At 39.0% G+C, this 19,433-nt stretch overlaps 1 protein-coding gene and 1 long non-coding RNA gene across 23 annotated transcripts in view; one reads left to right on the top strand and one right to left on the bottom strand.

Moving 5' to 3' along the window:
* LOC127647141 (gastrula zinc finger protein XlCGF57.1-like) overlaps window positions 1-19,433 on the bottom strand; it is a 121,713-nt gene that overhangs the window by 21,701 nt on the left and 80,579 nt on the right. For 4 of the 22 annotated variants that reach the window (XR_007971005.1, XR_007971008.1, XR_007971014.1 and 1 more), the window contains exon 3: window positions 248-395. The exons of 10 other annotated variants lie outside the window; for them this stretch is intronic. The gene's annotated coding sequence lies outside the window, so the exon portion shown is untranslated. Of the gene's footprint in view, window positions 1-247; window positions 396-7,720; window positions 7,824-7,972; window positions 8,114-19,433 lie in introns of those variants that run through there. 8 more of the 22 variants (XR_007971009.1, XR_007971013.1, XR_007971011.1 and 5 more) reach the window with 5 other exon arrangements.
* Window positions 13,826-17,898, top strand: LOC127647146 (uncharacterized). Its single transcript, XR_007971016.1, has 3 exons — window positions 13,826-13,842; window positions 16,444-16,612; window positions 17,835-17,898. It is a non-coding gene; the product is annotated as an uncharacterized LOC127647146 (long non-coding RNA).

Genomic DNA, 19,433 nt, shown 5'->3' with positions numbered 1-19,433 from the left:
GTTGTCTTGCTGTACTGAATGAATTTTATAGTCAAAACAAGTGAAAAAAAATCTACCAGTGCTGAAGAAGTAATTCAAAGTATTTAGATTACATTACTGACCTTGAGTAATCTAATGGAAAACATTAAAAATGACAGCATGTATTCTGTAATCTTTAGTGGAATACATTTCGAACGTAACCCTCCCAACCCTGGTTGCCTTAATGTCCATAAAAATTCATTATGAAGAATCAAACATAGACACCAACCTCTTTGTTCCTCAGTATCTTCAATTTTTATTCTACATGGTTTTAGATCACTCATGGCTTCACTGTTGCAATAGTATGTCAGTAGAGTTCAGCTGTTACACTTGGAGTTGTTCCCTCTTTATTTGCCACCTTATTCCTCTTTCTTCACCTGTAGGATGATGGGAATATTCCAAGCATTTATAAGTTAATTGCAAAGGGAGAGGCTTATCTGAAGGTGTGAATTGTGATTGTGGTGTAATTATACATTGCGTTGTCATCAATTGAGTGAAATGATATTTGTTGTAATGTCCGAGAAATGTCCGATCTGTATGAAGTTCTGACTGCTATTTTGACAATATGTTGTACAGTAAATAAAAAAGGAGAGGTCTGACATTAAAGTGAAATAAGTTTAAGAAAGAAACATACTTTTGGTGATGGGGGCATGGTTGAGCAATGTCTGTGGAGAGCGAGGACGGGAGAGGAAGAACAGCAAGGATTGACACATGTGGGAAACAATCTCTAACAGCTGTTCTGTGTTACAGTGAGATCTGGAGAGGGTTAAGAGAGCAGTCCAGACCGCCGGAAGGGGAGAGAGAGCGTGACACACAAACCTGACTGTGTGTATGAACAAGTGCTGAAAAGCCATTAGTGTGTGTGTTTACATTGTGTGAATCCATAGCCACGGCAATCGCACTCCCCTGACTTCCAGTGCTTGTTCACCAAGGATGGTGCACAAAGCTCGCTCGACAGAGACAATACTCTGCACTTGCTATCTGGAGGCGGCTACCAATGCATGCTTGATGAGGGTGTCGAATGTCAAGAGGAGGAAGAGAGGGATCCTTGCTTCGTTGGTTTTGGAAGTTCCAGTGATTGAAGTGAGCCCCTCCGCTCTCCATTCCGTTGGTCCAAGTCTGTATGGTCCCAGACTCAGTGGTCCCAATAGTCTCAGCCACAGTGATCCCAGCTCCTATGGTCCCAGAGATTCCAAGTTTGGTGCCTATGACCATGGTTTGGTGTACCGGATGAGTTGGATCCTTGCTAATGCTCCTAGCGTTCTTAAGGAGTCTGTTTGAATGTAACTCATCCAGGCATGTGAGCTCAGATCCAATGACCCTCTACGCTGCCTTCACTACATGTGTTACGTCCCATCGGTAAGCAGCAGTGCAGCTGGTATACCACACTGTCATGCAGTAGGAAAGAATACTCTCCATGGTACTGCTATAAAAATTCCTAAGTTGGCAGTTCTTAACTTCTGTAGGAAAAACAGTCTTTGTTGGGTCCTCTTCACTAAATGTGATGTCATATCTTTGGTGATGTAAATTCCCAGGAATTTTATACCCTCCACCCTTCCCACCTCCTCTCCATTGATGTAGAGGGCAGAATGAGTGACTTTCCTGGTCTTCCTGAAATCTACTATGAGTTCTTTTGTTTTTGAAGTGTTTAGGACAAGATTGTTACCAGAGCACTACTCCGCCATGTGTTTTACTTCCTGCCTGTAGGCTGTCTCGTCATTGTCGGTTATCCGCCCTACCAGAGTTTTGTCATCAGCAAACTTGACAATGGAGTTAGTAGAGCAAGTTGCAGAACAATCAAATGTAAAAAATTTATAAAGAGCAGAGCTTGGCACACAGACTTGTGGCACTCCAGTGTTGAGAATCAATGTGGAGGAAGTTTTGTTTCCAAGTTTAACTTGCTGGTGTCTGTTTGTAAGAAAGTTCATAATCTAACTACAAAGTGAAGTTTCCAAACCTATGGTGCTGAGTTTCCTGGCCAGTTTGTGAGGAACGATGGTATTGAAAGCTGAGCTAAAATCAATGAAGAGCATCCAGACCTACGTGTTCAGCTGGTCCAAATGGGTTAGGGAAGAATGCAATGCTATTGAAATTGCATCTTCCCTGGACCTGCTTGCTCAATAGGCTAATTGATATTGATCAAGATTGATCAGAATAACCGACTTAATGTATGCCAGAATTAATCTAAGCATTTCATACAGTGCATCCGGAATAGGGCTGGGACAATGCGTCGACGTCATCGATGACGTCGACGCAAAAAATACGTCGACGCAAAATATGCGCGTCGATTCGTCGGACCCAAAACAAAGATGGCGGCGCCGGCGAGTAGTAGAAACACAAGTGGCTCCTCAGACTATCAGAAGTGCAAGGCGGCATGCACTCGTTCCTCTAAAGTATGGGAATTCTATAATTAAAAGGAAACAATTCCATGATATGTCGTCTTTGCAAAATGGAGATGGCCTTCCATTCAAGCACCATGGCAATGCACCAGCATCTGAAGAGGCGCCACCCGGGAGCAGCTGCAGATGACAGAGCACCGAAAGTTTTTTTTCAACTCCCCACTTTGCACTCGATGTTGGAGTAGGCTATAATACGTTGTCGACACCTAAAGTTTTCGCTTATAGCGAATAATGCGCTTATAGCTATGAATGTCGTGAAAAATTACATAGAGGACACTGACAACGCGCTGACAGACAGGACCAAGCAGGTAACATTTAATAAAGTCTCAACTTTCAAATTTGGTCATTCAAAGAAAATTAAACCATAAATAGGCCTACTATTTTGTGGCTCTTTAATGTGTCGTGACAGATTGCCTCAATTAAAGCAGCTCGTGAACCGATCATCTTTTCCTTGGTTAATTTATAGCATCAAATAGGCTAAACATGAATGTAGCCTACATCAGAAGGACTGTTGTTTTAACCGCGGAAAGACGTCAGTACGGTAGCCTACAATCCATTATTCAAATTCAAATCCACCGACGTTAATCTTCTCTCTCCTGACTACTTTGTCGGACAAAAATGGTGTATTATGATTGATTGATCAGATTGCCAGTCAATCAAACTCCCGGCAAATGTTTTTTTTTTTACATTTTATACACCCCCACCCCAGATGAAACCGGTATTACCGGTGTTGTCACAAGTCGATTAATCGAATCGGACTGGGGAAAAAATTTAATCGTTAGATTAATCGATGCATCGAAAAAATAAATCGCTTGATTAATCGTTTAAAAAATAATCGTTTATCCCAGCCCTAATCCAGAAAGTATTCACACCGGGTTCAAGTCTGGGCTCTGGCTGGGCCACTCAATGACATTCACAGAGTTGTCCCGTAGCCACTCCTTTGTTATCTTGGCTGTGTGCTTAGGGTCGTTGTCCTGTTAGAAGATGAACCTTCAGCCCCAGTCTAATGTCTAGAGTGCTCTAGAGCAGGTTTTCATCAAGGATGTCTCTGTACATTGCTACATTCATCTTTCCCTCGATCCTGACTAGTCTCCCAGTTCCTGCTGCTGAAAAACATCCCCACAGCATGATGCTGCCACCACGCTTCACTGTAGGGATGGGATTGACCAGGTGATGAGCGGTGCCTGGTTTCCTCCAGACATGATGCTTAACATTCAGGCCAAAGAGTTCAATCTTTGTTTCATCAGACCAGAGAATTTTGTTTCTCATGGTCTGGGAGTCCTTCAGGTGCCTTTTGGCAAACTCCAGGCAGGTTATCATGTGCCTTTTACTGAGGAGTGGCTTCCGTCTAACCACTCTACCATACAGGCCTGATTGGTGGAGTGCTGCAGAGATGGTTGTTCTTCTGGAAGGTTCTACTCTCTCCACAGACAAACGTTAAAGTGACCATCGGGTTCTTGGGTCACCTCCCTGACTAAGGCCCTTCTCCCCCGATCACTCAGTTTGGCCAGGTGGCCAGCTCTAGGAAGAGTCCTGGTGGTTCAAAAGTTCTTCCATTTATGGATGATGGGACCTTCAATGCTGCAGAAATGTTTCTGTACCCTTCCCCAGATCTGTGCCTCAATACAATCCTGTCTCAGAGGTCTACAAAACAATTCCTTGGACTGCATGGCTTGGTTTGTGCTCTGACATGCACTGTTAACTGTGGGACCTTATATAGACAGGTGTGTGCCTTTCCAAATCATGTCCAATCAACTGAATTTACCACAAGTGGACTCCAATCAAGTTGTAGAAACATCAAGGATGATCAGTGGAAACAGGACGCACCTGAGCTCAATTTCGAGTGTCATGGCAAAGGCTGTGAATACTTGTACATGTGATTGTTTTGTTTTTATTTTGAATAAATTTGCAAATATTTCAAACAAACTTCTTTCACATTGTCATTATGGGGTATTGTTTGTAGAATTTTGAGGAAAATAATGAATTTAATCAATTTTGGAATAAGGCTGTAACATAACAAAAAGTGCTGTGAATACTTTCCAGATGCACTGTAGCTACAGATGTTAAAGCAACTGACCGAAAGTCATTCAGACAGTTTGGTGGCGATTTCTTGGTTACAGGGATGATAATTGATGATTTGAAGCAAATGGGAACAGCTTGTTCCAATGAAAGTTTGAATATGTCTGTAAACACCCCCGCCAATTGGTCTGCACAGTCCTTCAGTACCCTTCCTTGCACTACATCTGGGCCTGCTGCTTTGGTGATGTTAATTCTGCGCAAGCCAGACTTCACTTGATGATGGTGTAAAGTGAGTATTTGAATCTTGTCAGTTGTTTTGGTATTTGTGTCAGCTCCTCCTGCATTTTGTTCTTCAAAACGAGCAAAGTACTTATTGAGGACGTCAGGGAATTAAGTGTCGATGTTAGAGTGGAGAGCGTAGTTATTCTTATAATCTGTCAATGACTTAATCCCCTTCCACATACAGCGAGTTATTGTTATTGAAATAACTTTCTATTCGATGTTTAAATGCATGCTTTGCCTTCTTTTGCCTTCCTCAGCTGCCCCCAGGCATTTTAGTAGGCCAGTGTGTGTCTGCTCTCCATTATGTGGAGAGCGAGGCTGGGAGAGGAAGGCGGTAGGGATTGACACCTGGGTGAAATTATCCCTAACAGCCATTTTGTGTTGCAGTGAGACCTGGAGAAGGATATAAGGGCAGTACAGACCACCGGAGGAGCAGAGAACTGAGCTTGAATCAGCCAGAGTGTTCTGCTGAAAAGTGAGTATTTTGTATAATAAAGACTGTCTTAGTTTGAATGGAGTGTGCAGCCACCGTGTAATTATACTTTAAAGACATATGCAAAACAGTTACTTTCCTGTGGCTAAAACTACTGTTCTTAAAATTGTTAAATTATCCATCCATGTACAGGGACTAGAAATCAGCCTAGAACAGGGCAATGGTGACACCAAATGAAAGTATAAGATGATTCTTCTTACTGGAAATAAGAAATGATGTTAGATACTATACATAAGTAACAGTTAGTATCTGGTGTGGCCACCAGCTGCATTAAGTACTGCAGTGCATCTCCTCATGGAGTGCATCAGATTTGCCAGTTCTTGCTTTGAGATGTTGCAATTTCCCAGACATTTCTGGGGGGAATTGCCCTAGCCCTCACCCTCTGATTCAACAGGTCCCAGACGAGCTCAATGGGATTGAGATCCGGGCTCTTTGCTGGCCATGGCAGAACGCTAGCATTCCTGTCTTGCAGGAAATCACACACAGAACGAGCAGTATGGCTGGTGGCACTGTCATGCTTGAGGGTCAGGTCAGGATGAGACTGCAGGAAGGGTACCACATGAGGGAGGAGGATGTCTTTCCTGTAATACACAGCATTGAGATGGCCTGCAATGACAACAAGCTCAGTCCGATGATGCTGTGACACAACACCCCAGACCATGATGGACCCTCCACCTCCAAATCGATCCCGCTCTTGAGTACAGTCCTCTGCATAACACTCATTCATTTGATGATAAACAGGACTCCGACCATCGCCTCTGGTGAGACAAAATCGCGACTCATCAGTGAAGAGCAATTTTTGCCAGTAATGTCTGATCCAGCGAAGGTGGGTTTGTGATGTCTGGTAAGGACCTGCCTTACAACAGGCCTACAAGCCCTCAGTCCAGCCTCCCTCAGCCTAATGCGGACAGTCTGAGCACTGATGGAGGGATTGTGTGTTCCTGATGTAACTCAGGCAGTTGTTGTTGCCATCCTTTACCTGTCCAGAATGTGTGATATTCGGATGTACCGATCCTGTGCAGGTGTTGTTACAGGTGGTCTGCCACTGCGAGGATGATCAGCTGTCCTTCCTCTCCTCCCTGTAGCACTGTCTTAGCATCTCACAGTACGGACATTGGCCCTGGCCACAACTGCAGTCCTCATGCCTCTATGCAGCATGCCTAAGGCACGTTCACACAGATGAGCAGGACCCTGGGCATCTTTCTTTGGGTGTTCTTCAGAGTCAGTAGAAAGGTCTCTTTAGGGTACTGTTTTTATAACTGTGACCTTAATTGCCTACCATCTGTGAGCTGTTAGGGTCTTAACGACCGTTCCACAGGTGAATGTTCATTAATTGTTTATGGTTCATTGAACAAGCATGGAAAACATTGTTTAAACACTTTCAAATAAAGATCTGTAAAGTTATTTGGATACAGTGTCCTCAAAAAAGGACGTTTCTTTTTAGCTGAGTTTATCTTAAAAACAATTTATTAAAGATTTAGGGTGTGTTCAAAGTTGTAGATTGTTCTTTTGGTCCGGACCAAAAATGAAAATGATACATTTAGTCCTGGTTCGTTTAGCGTTCACACTGGCATTTTTAACACCGAACCTAAAAATACAAAACAAAAGGAATCAGGAAAAAGTCACAACCTGATTGGACAGCTTCTATGACGTATATTTTGTGATGGAACTTGCCAAACATCCAAAACAATGTTGGGCTGCTGGTGAAATGCGCTCGATATATTTATAGATTTATGTATGGTGGTAATTTTACCAGCTGAGAACAAACAAAGAACTAATATATTGTGAAGAGAAGTCAAAACAGTGCCAGGAATTCCTCCGTTATACACACAAACGAAGATATGCTGCAAGGACAGCTGGCGGCGGGTCCGACACCTGTACCGAACTGTAATGGGCAAAATAAATCCAATGATGAGAAGAATCAGGTATGCTTGAGGTCAATATTAGGCAAATTACTTCCTGTTTTTGGTCTGTTTAGACGTCTTTGGTCCATGTTGCATTCATATATCAATCGAACCGCACCAAAGTTTGTTTAGAAGCGGACCCAGATCCACTATTCAGATCCACATGTTTGGTGTGCACCAAGGGTTGGGTGGCAGCTTTCACACTTGTTTTACGAACCGCACGAACAGAGCAATCGCACCAGAATTCATTTTAATTGAACCAAACCCGCCAAGTGTGAACACACCCTAAATCGTTTTTTTGGGTGAGAACAGGCCAAAATGTAGCCGTTTTTCACTGTACAAATTGTCAACATTATTATTACATTTATCTCATTATATATTTCATGTATATATTCATTTTATGTTCCGTGATTGAAGAATATTTCATTTCCCAGAATGCTCTAATTTACTCAATATATTAAACAATCAACAGATTCCTGTTTTGAATAATAACTCATTAATTATTGAACTTCCTGTGAGTCTAATCCAATTCATTTCTAATTGCAACTGATGAATTGAAAGAGTCAGTTTTGGATTTGGCAGTAATTTATGTTGGTGTTACTCACAGTTTGTCCTCCTGCAGCTCATAGTCCATATCTGTGAACATTATCAGCTCTAATCGTGTGTGTTCAATGTGAATCAGATGTTCAAACTGTCTTCATTCACACACTGAAACAGAAACACACACTCTTCAATACTCATATTTACTCATATACAGATGCTCATCTTTACTGACATTATTCACATATTATTATTTTGGCTACAGGTGTTCATCAGATAATAATAAAACAAACAGTTTATGAAGGTTTCTCTCTTACCGCTCGGTCGGTGAGTTGTTAAAGCTCAAAGACGCGTTAACATGTGAACTAATGTTTAATAAAAGTATTATTTTACGATGAATTGAGATAAATTCATCAGTTTCGTCTAAACAACAGTCTGCAGGAGCGCGAGTGTCTTCTTCTCTTCGTGTTTTGGCGGATCGCAAACAACTCGTAAAGCTGCATACCGCCACCTACTGTACAAAGTGTGTATCACCGTGTCACTTATATTCTATTATTCACTCTAGTGCATTTTAAACTAAAGTGCCCTATTATAAATATATAGCTCTGGTTAATTTAAACTCAGGGGTGTATACACAGACACCCCTTGCTTATTCTTGCTTATCCTTGCTTATCTTGCGTATTTCTGTTGCTGGATAAAGCCATGGTGAAATAGTACTAATTGGGGAAGTCCTGGTGAACTCTTATAGCCTCCAAGCCATATTCACTACACTGTAACACTTTACTGTAAATTTACAGGCAATTTCTAACAGTATTATACTGAATTTTCATAAAACAGTAACATGCTGTATTTTTAACAGAATGGTTGTAAATATACAGTAGATTTCAGTTTTAAGCCCGTTTCATTCCTAATACAGTGTCATACTGTAGAGACATTGCATTCTGGGATTTATGTTTTTTCGCGCTCATTTCAAGTTCTTAAAGTTTCTAAGTCAACTGGCAAATACATTTTAACTTCTACATTTGAGACATAACCTGATTTATGTTTTCTCTTCAGTGATTCATGTGATGATGGGAACAGATGTATGTGCCTGTACTGCAAACTTGATTTGTCAGCGGGACTTAATGAGCAAAACCCAGAAATAGTTATTTGTGTTAATAAGATAAGCCAACGGTGTGTGAATTTGTGTGGAGTTTTAAGCTTTGTGAGCTTCGGTTCGCTTTTCTAACGTTTTCCTGTGACGAACGAAAAATGGACGGTGCTGCGTGAGAAGAGGGAGAAAAAAAATCTTCAAATTATCCAACATTTGTGCCTGTGAAGAGGATACATTTTGGGGCGTGAGAAGACTGATAAATAATTGTTCGTCTGAGGATTTATACAGTAAGCCAATCTTTTTAGAACGTTCTGTTCACGCGAATGTTTTGACCTGGACAACGTTAGTTGTAATTTTAGCACTTTTGCTCAGTCCTGATCAAACAGTTCACACAGTTTTCAACTCTTTACCCAGTAACTTTGATATTTCGCGTTATATGGCCAATTGTACTTTATCATTCGTACAACCTGCCCTGGAAAATCTTTTGGTAATTTCTTCCCCCTCCCCCCATTTCAGTCTGATTAATCTGATTAAGATCCAGTGCTAATGTATCACTACATGTGCTCAATTAGCATTCAGGTTTAGCGCAAATAATTCAATGACTGAACGATTTGATTTTGTCAGTAGATAAATTAAATATAAGAGTCATAAATAAGCATTATTTTTGCATGGATTTTTTTTTCTGAAATGTTTCAAGACACATAACCTACGATTACTGCATTCACATTCTTAGCTGTTATAGTCCTTGTGTTCACAAATGCTACTGTGTCAGTTCTGTGATTGTGCTTTTGAGTCTGTGTTATCATTTTGCCAGCACATGAAAATCCATAGTCATGTTCCCAATGCTGATTTTAAATGTGGTATTCCAGATTGCTCGAGATCCTTTAGAAAGTTTCCTGCTTTCAAGGCTCATATCTACAGGGATCACAAAAAGAGGGCCACAAAGAAGACATCTGTGGAACAGGTAGGAAGTGATGCTGCCACTTTAGTCTGTGACATTGATTTATGTCAAGAAAAGTGTAGTGATTTGAAAAACTTAATTTTACACTTGAAGTCTCATATCAAAGAAGGAAGGACAGTACCTTGCCCGTTTCAGTGTAACAAAAAGTTTTCTGTAGCATCAACACTGACCTCACATATATCTAGAAATCATGGAAACTCTTCAGCAGAAAGGCTACGTGATAATATACTGCAGTTGAATGTTTCAATCCAGAGGCCTCACTGTGATGAATGCAATGTGGCTGAACACTCAAATGCACAGTCTGAATTTTTTATAGATTATGGTGATGGTGGAGAGCAGTCAGACAACATAATGCCAGATAATGCAGATGAATCTCTTTTTTTGAAGGACTTGGCACTTTTTTACCTCAAGTTGCAGGCAAAGCTTGTTCTTCCATCATCTGTAATTCAAACAGTTATTGATGGACTGCAGGACATGCATGATATTAGCCAGTCACATTTGCTACACAGGCTAAGTGAAAAATTTACCACACTTGGAATGTCTGAAAACGATATAAAGAGTGTTGTTGATGTTTTGAAAACTGATGATCTTTTCCGGATGTGTAATACCCATGCACTAAAAACTGATAAGAGGAGAAAGTCTTTTTATAAAGAGAATTTTAAGTTTGTGGATCCTGTCCCCATCTGTCTTGGACAAAATGAATCAGAAGCTCTGTACTGCTGTAAATCAGTGATGGAACAACATAATAATACACGATCTGAAGTCCGAGCAAAAGATATCCTCTGTGATGTATGGGATGGTAGAAATATTGATGAAAACTTGTTGTTCAAAGCTGATACAGATTCATTAGCTTTAATGATGTATCAAGATGCCTTTGAAGTCGCCAATCCACTTGGATCGGGTAAGAAGAAACACAAGATTCTTGCCGTTTATATGACACTTGCAAATCTGACATTGACCATATGCAGCTAGTTCTGTTGTGTAGAGAACATGATTATAGGGTTTTTGGACAAGATTTGGTCTTTGGCCCTCTGGTAAAAGACCTTAAAGACCTTGAGGAAGATGGTGTTGCCTTAGCTGATGGAAATGTACACAAAGGTACATTGTGTGCGATAGCTGGAGATAACCTTGGATCACATTCTATTGGTGGCTTTGTTGAAAATTTCAGTAGAAGTAACCACTTTTGCAGATATTGTGAGATTGACCGTCAAACATTTCACTCTGCACCCCTAACAAAGGCATTAACTAGAACTGTGAAGTCTACCACTCTATCGAGTGGTGGCGGCGTTGTGGCTAAAGCACAGGGCTGTTAATGAGAAGGTTGCTGGTTTGAACCCCATGGCCACCACCAGTGTGTCCTTGAGCAAGGCACTTAACTCCAGGTTGCTCCGGGGGGATTGTCCCTGTAATAAGTGCACTGTAAGTCGCTTTGGATAAAAGCGTCTGCCAAATGCATATATGTATATGTATATGTGAAGTCGTATGAGCAGAATCTCAAGGATTTGGATGCTGGTGGAGCTGGAAGTGCAGTTGGTGTAAAATGTAATTCCCTCTTTAATGACCTGAAATATTTTCATGTTTGCCAGCCAGGATTACCTCCCTGTCTTGGACATGACCTTTTTGAAGGGGTTGTGTCATTTGACCTTGCATTGTGTATTGATCATCTTGTGAATCAGGAGAAACAGTTCACTTACACTGAACTAAATCGTCGCATTAATCAGTTCAAGTATCTTGGGAATGATGCACGTGATAAACCAAGTGACATAACCCCTGGAAGTGAGAAATTAACTGGACATGCAGTTCAGAATTGGTGCTTGCTAAGGCTTTTACCTCTTTTGGTGGGAGAAAAGATTTCCAGTCCAACTGAAAATGAGGTATGGCAGTTAGTTCTTCAACTCCGACAGATAGTAGAGCTCATCTGTGCTCCTTCAATTAATGTTGGTCAGATTGCATATTTATCAGTTCTAATAGAAGAGTATATTGAGACCCGAAAGGTGGCTTTTCCAAGTCATTCACTTAAGCCAAAACACCACTACTTGTGTCATTATCCTGAGCTCACTTATCGTTTTGGTCCACTTATTCGCCTATGGACCCTACATTTTGAGAGTAAACACTCATACTTTAAACAGTGTGCAAGAAAATTGCACAAATTTAAGAACCTGAGTGCTACATTGGCAGAAAGACATCAGCTTCTGCAGGCTTACCTAAATGCAGGAAGTCCTTTCCCTGAAAATGTTGTAGTAGAGCGAGGGACAGAGTTTCATGTAAATGATTACAATGATGACATTCGAGGATCTGTTGCCTGCCATGACTTTCAGCCAGGGATTACAGTGGCATCCAATGAAGTGACTATAAAGGGGACACTTTACAAAAAGAACATGCATGTTGTTTTGCAGAAAAATGATGAGGGAATTGTGTTTGGGAAGATTCAGTTGATTCTTGTTCATGACTATTCCAATGTGTATTTTGTCACGAAGAAATGTAATTCATTTTGTCTCATAGACCAGGGAGTTCACTGCTTGATGTCACAAGACAAAGGCTACTTGTGCATAAATCAAGACAGCCTACTGGATTACTATCCACTGCCTGAATACTCCTTGTGTGGTTTGTCAGTAATAGTTCTTCATCATTCCTTCCCAATTCTAGAATAATGTCTGGATTGAAAGAAATACTGAAAGATGCTGTATTGTCGGTGTTGCCAAGCTTATCTCAAGATCTAACCGAGCAACTGGTTGAGAAGCTCATGGACCAAGGAGTCGAGGGTTTGGACGATTTGGTGTATGTAAAAGAAGATGACATTGCAGCGTTTATACGACCTATCCAATGCAGAAAACTTCTTGGTGCCTGGAAAGTTCAAGGTAAATATAAGGTTGATTAATTATAACTCAGAGGGATGTGATCATTTAACATGTATTACAGTGCAGTACATTTTATGGTGCAATTCTTGTGGCAATAAATGTTTTATTATCCACAGAAAATCTAAACAGCACTGTGGTTCTGCATCCTGCTGAAGTTCTCCCCTTGGTTCCCCATGAAACCACCTCTACTCTTGGTTCACCACTATCAGGCTCCTCAAGCACATCAGCAAGCAGCCCAGCATCAACCAGTGTGTCACATTCATGGCCTGAAAATTTCAAAGTTCCCTGGAACTTAATGCCAGCAGGTATACATTGTGCTGTTACAAATGGCCAGAGACCTTCACCTGCTGACCGACGACAAATGATTAGAATCCTTGCTGATGAAATCAGAAAACAAGACAACAACCCCACCAGATCACAGTGTCTTACTATTACTCGCCAAATAGTCAGGCAGTATCCAAAGACTTTTGCCGACATGATTGGTGACAGGCAGGTTGGTGGTGGATATGAATCTCTTCTCTTACAGCTGAAAGTGCGCATAGAGCATCTGAATCGCAAAAGTACACTAAGTCATCATCGGACCCAAAATAATAACACTGGAACTAGTAGAAAACGAAGTTCCATTGACGCGTATGGTTGTTCAAGATGGCAGCCTGATCTTCCACCTGGTGAAAGTTATGACAGTCTTGAAGTGAAGCGTCAGAGGATGGACGAGATATATCTTCATGAAGGAATCTCTGGAGCAGAGAGGGGAGATGTTTGCAAGCTCATGGAGGGGACCTATTGCCTCCAGCGTCAAATGATAAATACAACCCCATCACCTACCATGACAGATTTGAGAAACAAATGGCCATATCTCTTCATACAGAGGCATATATATGGCCATTTTGAACTGCTCACTGACAAAAATGTGCTCAGACTTATGGAATTGTCAGTTAAGGAGTGTGGAAAATCATTATTCAGTTCTTTAAAAGCAAGCCAACCAACGACGATGTTCGGACCATACTTTCTAGAGGCGAATACGATGAGGCTGCCATGGTCCTACTGCTCCTCCTTGCACACTTCAAAGAAAAGTTAGATGGGCTGATCCTTCAAGCAGATGTAAGTAGATTTTTCAACAAATCACATTCATTTGCAACATGTTTTATGTTTTGGTTGTCTTTTAATGATGGGTATGCTGTCTTTTTTTTAATAATTTGGTTCAGGAATTCGCAACTCCGTCTGATGTCCAGCAATCTCTACATCTGCCAGGGAGTCCACGACTTATAATTCTTGGTATGTAAACATTAGGAAGGTTCATTTCTGTCTCTCAGCCCGATGCATTCTGCATCTTTATGCATTATGAATGATCCAGTTAATTTAACAAGAACAAATTTCTAGAAAACAACCATACGATATGATTCGGTTCTTTTCTAAATTGAGACGATGCGATGTGTTATAACACAATTTGACTGGACACGATGTAATGCAAAGAGTTCATTTTTAACTCTTAACAAATGTAACTAGAAAAAAAAGTTCGTCGAGACAAACTTTAAGTTGGCTTGTGAAAGTTTGGACCAGAAAGTTTGAAGAAGTTTAAAGTAGTTTGAAATTTAAATTAGTTTAAAAGCAGTTTATAGTTTAAAGTAGTTTATAGTTTAAAGTAGTTTATAGTTTAAAGTATTTTATAGTTTAAAGTAGTTTGAAGTTTAAAGTAGTTTGAAGTTTAAAGTAGTTTGTAGTTTAAAGTAGTTTATAGTTTAACTTAGTTGCTAGCTAGATAGATAGATAGATAGATAGATAGATAGATAGATAGATAGATAGATAGATAGATAGATAGATAGATAGATAGATAGATAGATAGATAGATAGATAGAGAGATAGACACTCAGATAGATAGAAAGATAGATAGATATTTACCCTCAGATAGATAGATAGATATAGATAGATAGATATTTACCCTCAGATAGATAGATAGATAGATATTGACCCTCAAATAGATAGATAGATATTTACCCTCAGATAGATAGATAGATAGATAGATATAGATAGATAGATATTTACCCTCAGATACATAGATAGAGAGAGAGATAGATATTTACCCTCAGATAGATAGATAGATAGATATTGACCCTCAGATAGATAGATAGATAGATAGACAGATATTGACCCTCAAATAGATAGATAGATATTTACCCTCAGATAGATAGATAGATAGATATTGACCCTCAAATAGATAGATAGATATTGACCCTCAAATAGATAGATAGATATTGACCCTCAGATAGATAGATAGATAGATAGATATAGATAGATAGATATTTACCCTCAGATAGATAGATAGATATTTACCCTCAGATAGATAGAGAGATAGATAGATAGATATTTACCCTCAGATAGATAGATAGATATTGACCCTCAAATAGATAGATAGATATTTACCCCCAGATAGATAGATAGATAGATATAGATAGATAGATATTTACCCTCAGATAGATAGATAGAGAGAGAGATAGATATTTACCCTCAGATAGATAGATAGATAGATATTGACCCTCAAATAGATAGATAGATATTGACCCTCAGATAGATAGATAGATAGATAGACAGACAGATAGATGCTAGCACGTTTTTAGCATTTTTTAGTACTTTGCTAGGTGATGCTAGCATGTGTTAGCATGATGCTAGCACGTTTTTAGCATTTTTTAGTACTTTGCTAGGTGATGCTAGCTTGTGTTAGCATGATGATAGCACGTTTTTAGCATGTTTTAGCACTTCGCCAGGCGATGCTAGCATGTGTAAGCATGATGCTAGCACGTTTTTAGCATGTTTTAGCACTTATCTAGGTGATGCTAACATGTGTTAGCATGATGCTAGCACGTTTTTAGCATGTTTTTGCACTTCGCTAGCTGATGCTAGCATGTGTTAGCATGATGCTAGCATGTTTTTAGCATGTTTTACCACTTTGCTAGGCGATGCTAGCTTGTGTTAGCATGATGCTAGCATGTTTTTAGCATGTTTTAGGGTGTGGCTATGAAGATTTTAGGTCATTACTTTTTGGCTGCTTGATAAAATAAATCCTCTGAGGGAGAGAGAGAGGGAAAGATGCAGGGCTGACAGGCCCTTTTTGTCTGTGTGTGTGAAAATGTCAGATGGGATTTAAATTTCTGAACATTCCGCAATGTTAAGTCAATGGGATTTTTCCAGTTTTTGATCATCCGCTGTGGGAAAACCGTAAGTCCGATCAGTTAGAAAAGATATAGCACACTATTCGGGATTATTCTGAAGGTCTGGTGCCTGTAGCTTAAAAGCTCTAGGAGGAGTTAGATACCGAAATTTCACTGCAAGGAGAAGAAGAAGAAGAATCGGAAGAATAATAATAAGTTTAAGTAGGATTTCAGTAAGTTGGCTCTCACAAGCCAACTTAATTATTGAATAGCTCTTATTTGCTCCTTTTTGCACACTTGTGCATGAAAGCTCAGTGACCTGCTTCATAAAAATAAAACAAATTCACAATTTACACCATTTACTTAATAATAAAATAAATGCCAGTGTTCAATCATCTAATATGTTCTTAAATCCATATTTATATGTGCATTACTAATACACAGCCCAATGCGCTGCCTACATGTGTTTTTAAATTGAACTGTTTTTTACAGCGCATTACTTTGTGTGTGTTTAGACAGGGTTTCGGTCACAAACAGACATGCAGGGAACGAGTGCTGATAGTGTGAGAAATATAAAAAATACATTTTAATTGACTACACCTTTTTTTTAAAAAATTTTTTATGAATAACAGAGCTTGTGAGTTGAAACCATGATGTACCGATTAAGTTACGTCACAGTGGAACCCACAATAGCTTATCGTATTTAACTATTTTTAGTTTTCATTTTCAGGTCAACCTCTAAGCAACAAGCGGTGGATGTTAAGCATGGAAGGTCAAGTTGTTTGTGAAGGAACACAGCCCAGCTTTGTCTCTGGCCTTGCAGCGCTGTTTGCCACATTCTACAATTTCAACCTCCAGTATCAGGAAGAAGCAGCGTGCACCCTTGAGTTTGTTCAAAGGTTAGACATTAGCATATTTACCAACCATATATATACTAATGCAGAGTGAATTGTCACTAACCTTGTCATGACCATGTTTGTAAAAAAAGTCCAGTATTCTTTCAAAAAAGTTTAATACAGTTGTTTCTGAATGATATATTTCATGTAAAAAAAAATTCATCTAGTCATTTATGCGATGCACACATCGCAAAGTATACTATAAAATTAAAGGAATAGTTTACCCAAAAATGAAAATTTGCTGATAATGTGCTCTCATTCAGGCCATTCAAGATGTATATGACTTTCTTCATCAGAACATAAATGAAGAGTTTTAGAAGGAAAATCAAGCTCTTACAAACGTACTGTATGGTGAACGGGTCCCATCACTTTGAGAGTCCAAACCAGATAAAGGCAGCATCAAAGTAATCCACATGAATCCAGTAGTTCAATTAATGTGTTCTGAAGTGAAACGCTATGTGTTTGTAAGAAAATAATCTATAATCAAGACGTTTTAACTATAAACAATTGCTTCCGGTCAAAACGTGATCTGTGGTGTCTGTATTCCCATTATCTTATGAAGAATGCGGATCACTGACCTGGAAATGAGCATCACGTAAGCACTTACCTGACATAAGTGCTTATGTGCGTGCTTGCATGGCATTGTATATACATTGTAAGAGCTGGGATTTCCTTCTAAAAATCTTATATTCTGTTCGGATGAAGAACAAAATATATCTATATCTTAGATGGCCTGAGGGTGAGTGTATTATCAGCAAATGTTCATTTTTGATTAAAGTCACAGAGGACATATTGCCTCAGACAATATTGTTAATAAACCGATGGTGTGATAAGGAGACAGCAAAGACACACTGTAAACTTTAAATCTGGCAACCTGACTTCCAAAAGTTAAACAGCCACAAGAGGGTTGTTTTCCATAATAAATGTGTAAAAGAGAGCGTATTTGAAACAATATTCAGCAAACAGCTAAATTCAGCATGTGACTTTATGGTCTATACTTGCAGACACCCCATATGATTTATCGCATTATTCAATACACAAAATGTTATTGCATTTTTTCTTAATACCGTAGTTGATTACCTGAGAGTTACCTAAAAGTAGATGACCCGTTTGGATGCATAATATAGTTTAATAAAAACTAAATTGGATGTTTGTGTTTGGATTCATGTTTTGTACATGTGCATAATATTCACTTGTCTCTCTCTTTCCTTTTTCTGCCTTCTAGGCGCTTTATAGACATCAACCCTGAACGTGGCTCAAAAACCAAGAAAGGGAAAGTGACTTCCAAGAAGTCTGGCAAGATGGTGCAAAAAAAGAACAGTACTGTGAACCCGCATGTTGCCTCTCTTCTGCGAAAACTAATGGACTTTAAATGGGATTTTGTTTAGATCTTGCTTTTTTATTTATTTATTTATTTTTTTAGATATTTTAAGTTTCTGGGTAATTTCTAGATGTTTTTTATCATATGAAATGGGTTAAACTCAAGAAGACCCATTCTGAAGGTGTTTAAATTTGGGTTTCAACTGGATGTTGTCAAAAATCGAATTGACTACAGTAACAGTTAATGATTTGGACATTTAGTGAGAAGATATTACAGTAGCGCTGTGTTCTTAAACAGCAACTGTATTGTTCGATATTGTACTGTTGTTAGTATCCATCTTGCTATTACATAGTTTTAGTCTGTTGAACTATTTCAGGTTAAAGATGCCAATTGTCCTGTAATGTTTACACCAGAAAACACTACTGGCTCTAATGTTTCCTTCAACTTGCTGTACCCATACTGGGAGGATGTTTTAAAGCACAAGGCAGGTGAGAACTATACCTTCTCAGTGTAGGTAGCATTTTTTTATTTTGTTTTATTTATTTATTTATTTATTTTCAGTTCCTGGGTCATTTTAAAATATATTTCTGAAAAAAATTATCCATTCTCAATTCACTTGTTGTACTATCTGTTCACATTTGTAAGAACCTTGAAAAGTAAATAAGATTACTGCACTGATAATTGTTTACTGTTAATTGCATTTTAAATGTTTTTATAAAACATTGCAGCTGACATTTCAGCTTTGCTTTAAAAAAATTAATGTTTCAAAACTCAAGTATATTGTTTCCATTTCATATTGCCAGTAATGTTGTGAAAAATAACAAGTATTGTATTTTAAATAATTTAATGACAAATAATTTTATCTAAATGTACAGTATGAAAAGCAGTAATTACAGTATTCCCTTGTAAAAATACAATATATTGCTGTATGCAACACAGTTTAATACTGTAAAATTACATGATATTACAGTAGGATACTGTATTTGGTAATAACAGTACTGTACTGTAAATGTTGATTACAGTATTAGTCCTGTAAAAATACAGTAAGTGGCTGGCAAACCAGCTGCCAGTATTTTACTGTAAATTTACAGCAAAAAGTTTTACAGTGTAGCTCTTCCTTTCGATGTCCATCCAAATCCACTTCTCTTAAATGTGTAATATTCCCAGCAGTTCTGAATCATTATTTTTGTGGGGTTTTCCTCTCCACATCCTTTCAACCTAATCCAGTATGTAAGTGATCATTTTTCAATGGTATTTCACCTGCTCCTGTTAGAACAGCATTAATGGAGGTTGACTTTATGGCTCCAACACAGAGCCGCAGAGCTCTATACTGTAATCTGTCTATATTTAGTAGTGTTGTCTTAGCTGCTGCTCCATACATCCATAATCAATTGTTGATCTCATATTAGCTCTGTATATATCAATTAGTGACTGCTTATCAGCCCCCATTAATCATGTCCAGCCACTGCTCTTAGTAAATGTATTACTTTCTTGCATTTTGAT

This window comes from Xyrauchen texanus, chromosome 8 (assembly GCF_025860055.1).
Source record: "Xyrauchen texanus isolate HMW12.3.18 chromosome 8, RBS_HiC_50CHRs, whole genome shotgun sequence".
Taxonomy (NCBI): domain Eukaryota; kingdom Metazoa; phylum Chordata; class Actinopteri; order Cypriniformes; family Catostomidae; genus Xyrauchen; species Xyrauchen texanus.
The sequence above is the reverse complement of the archived record's forward strand: the minus strand, read 5'-3'. Positions and strand labels throughout refer to the sequence as shown.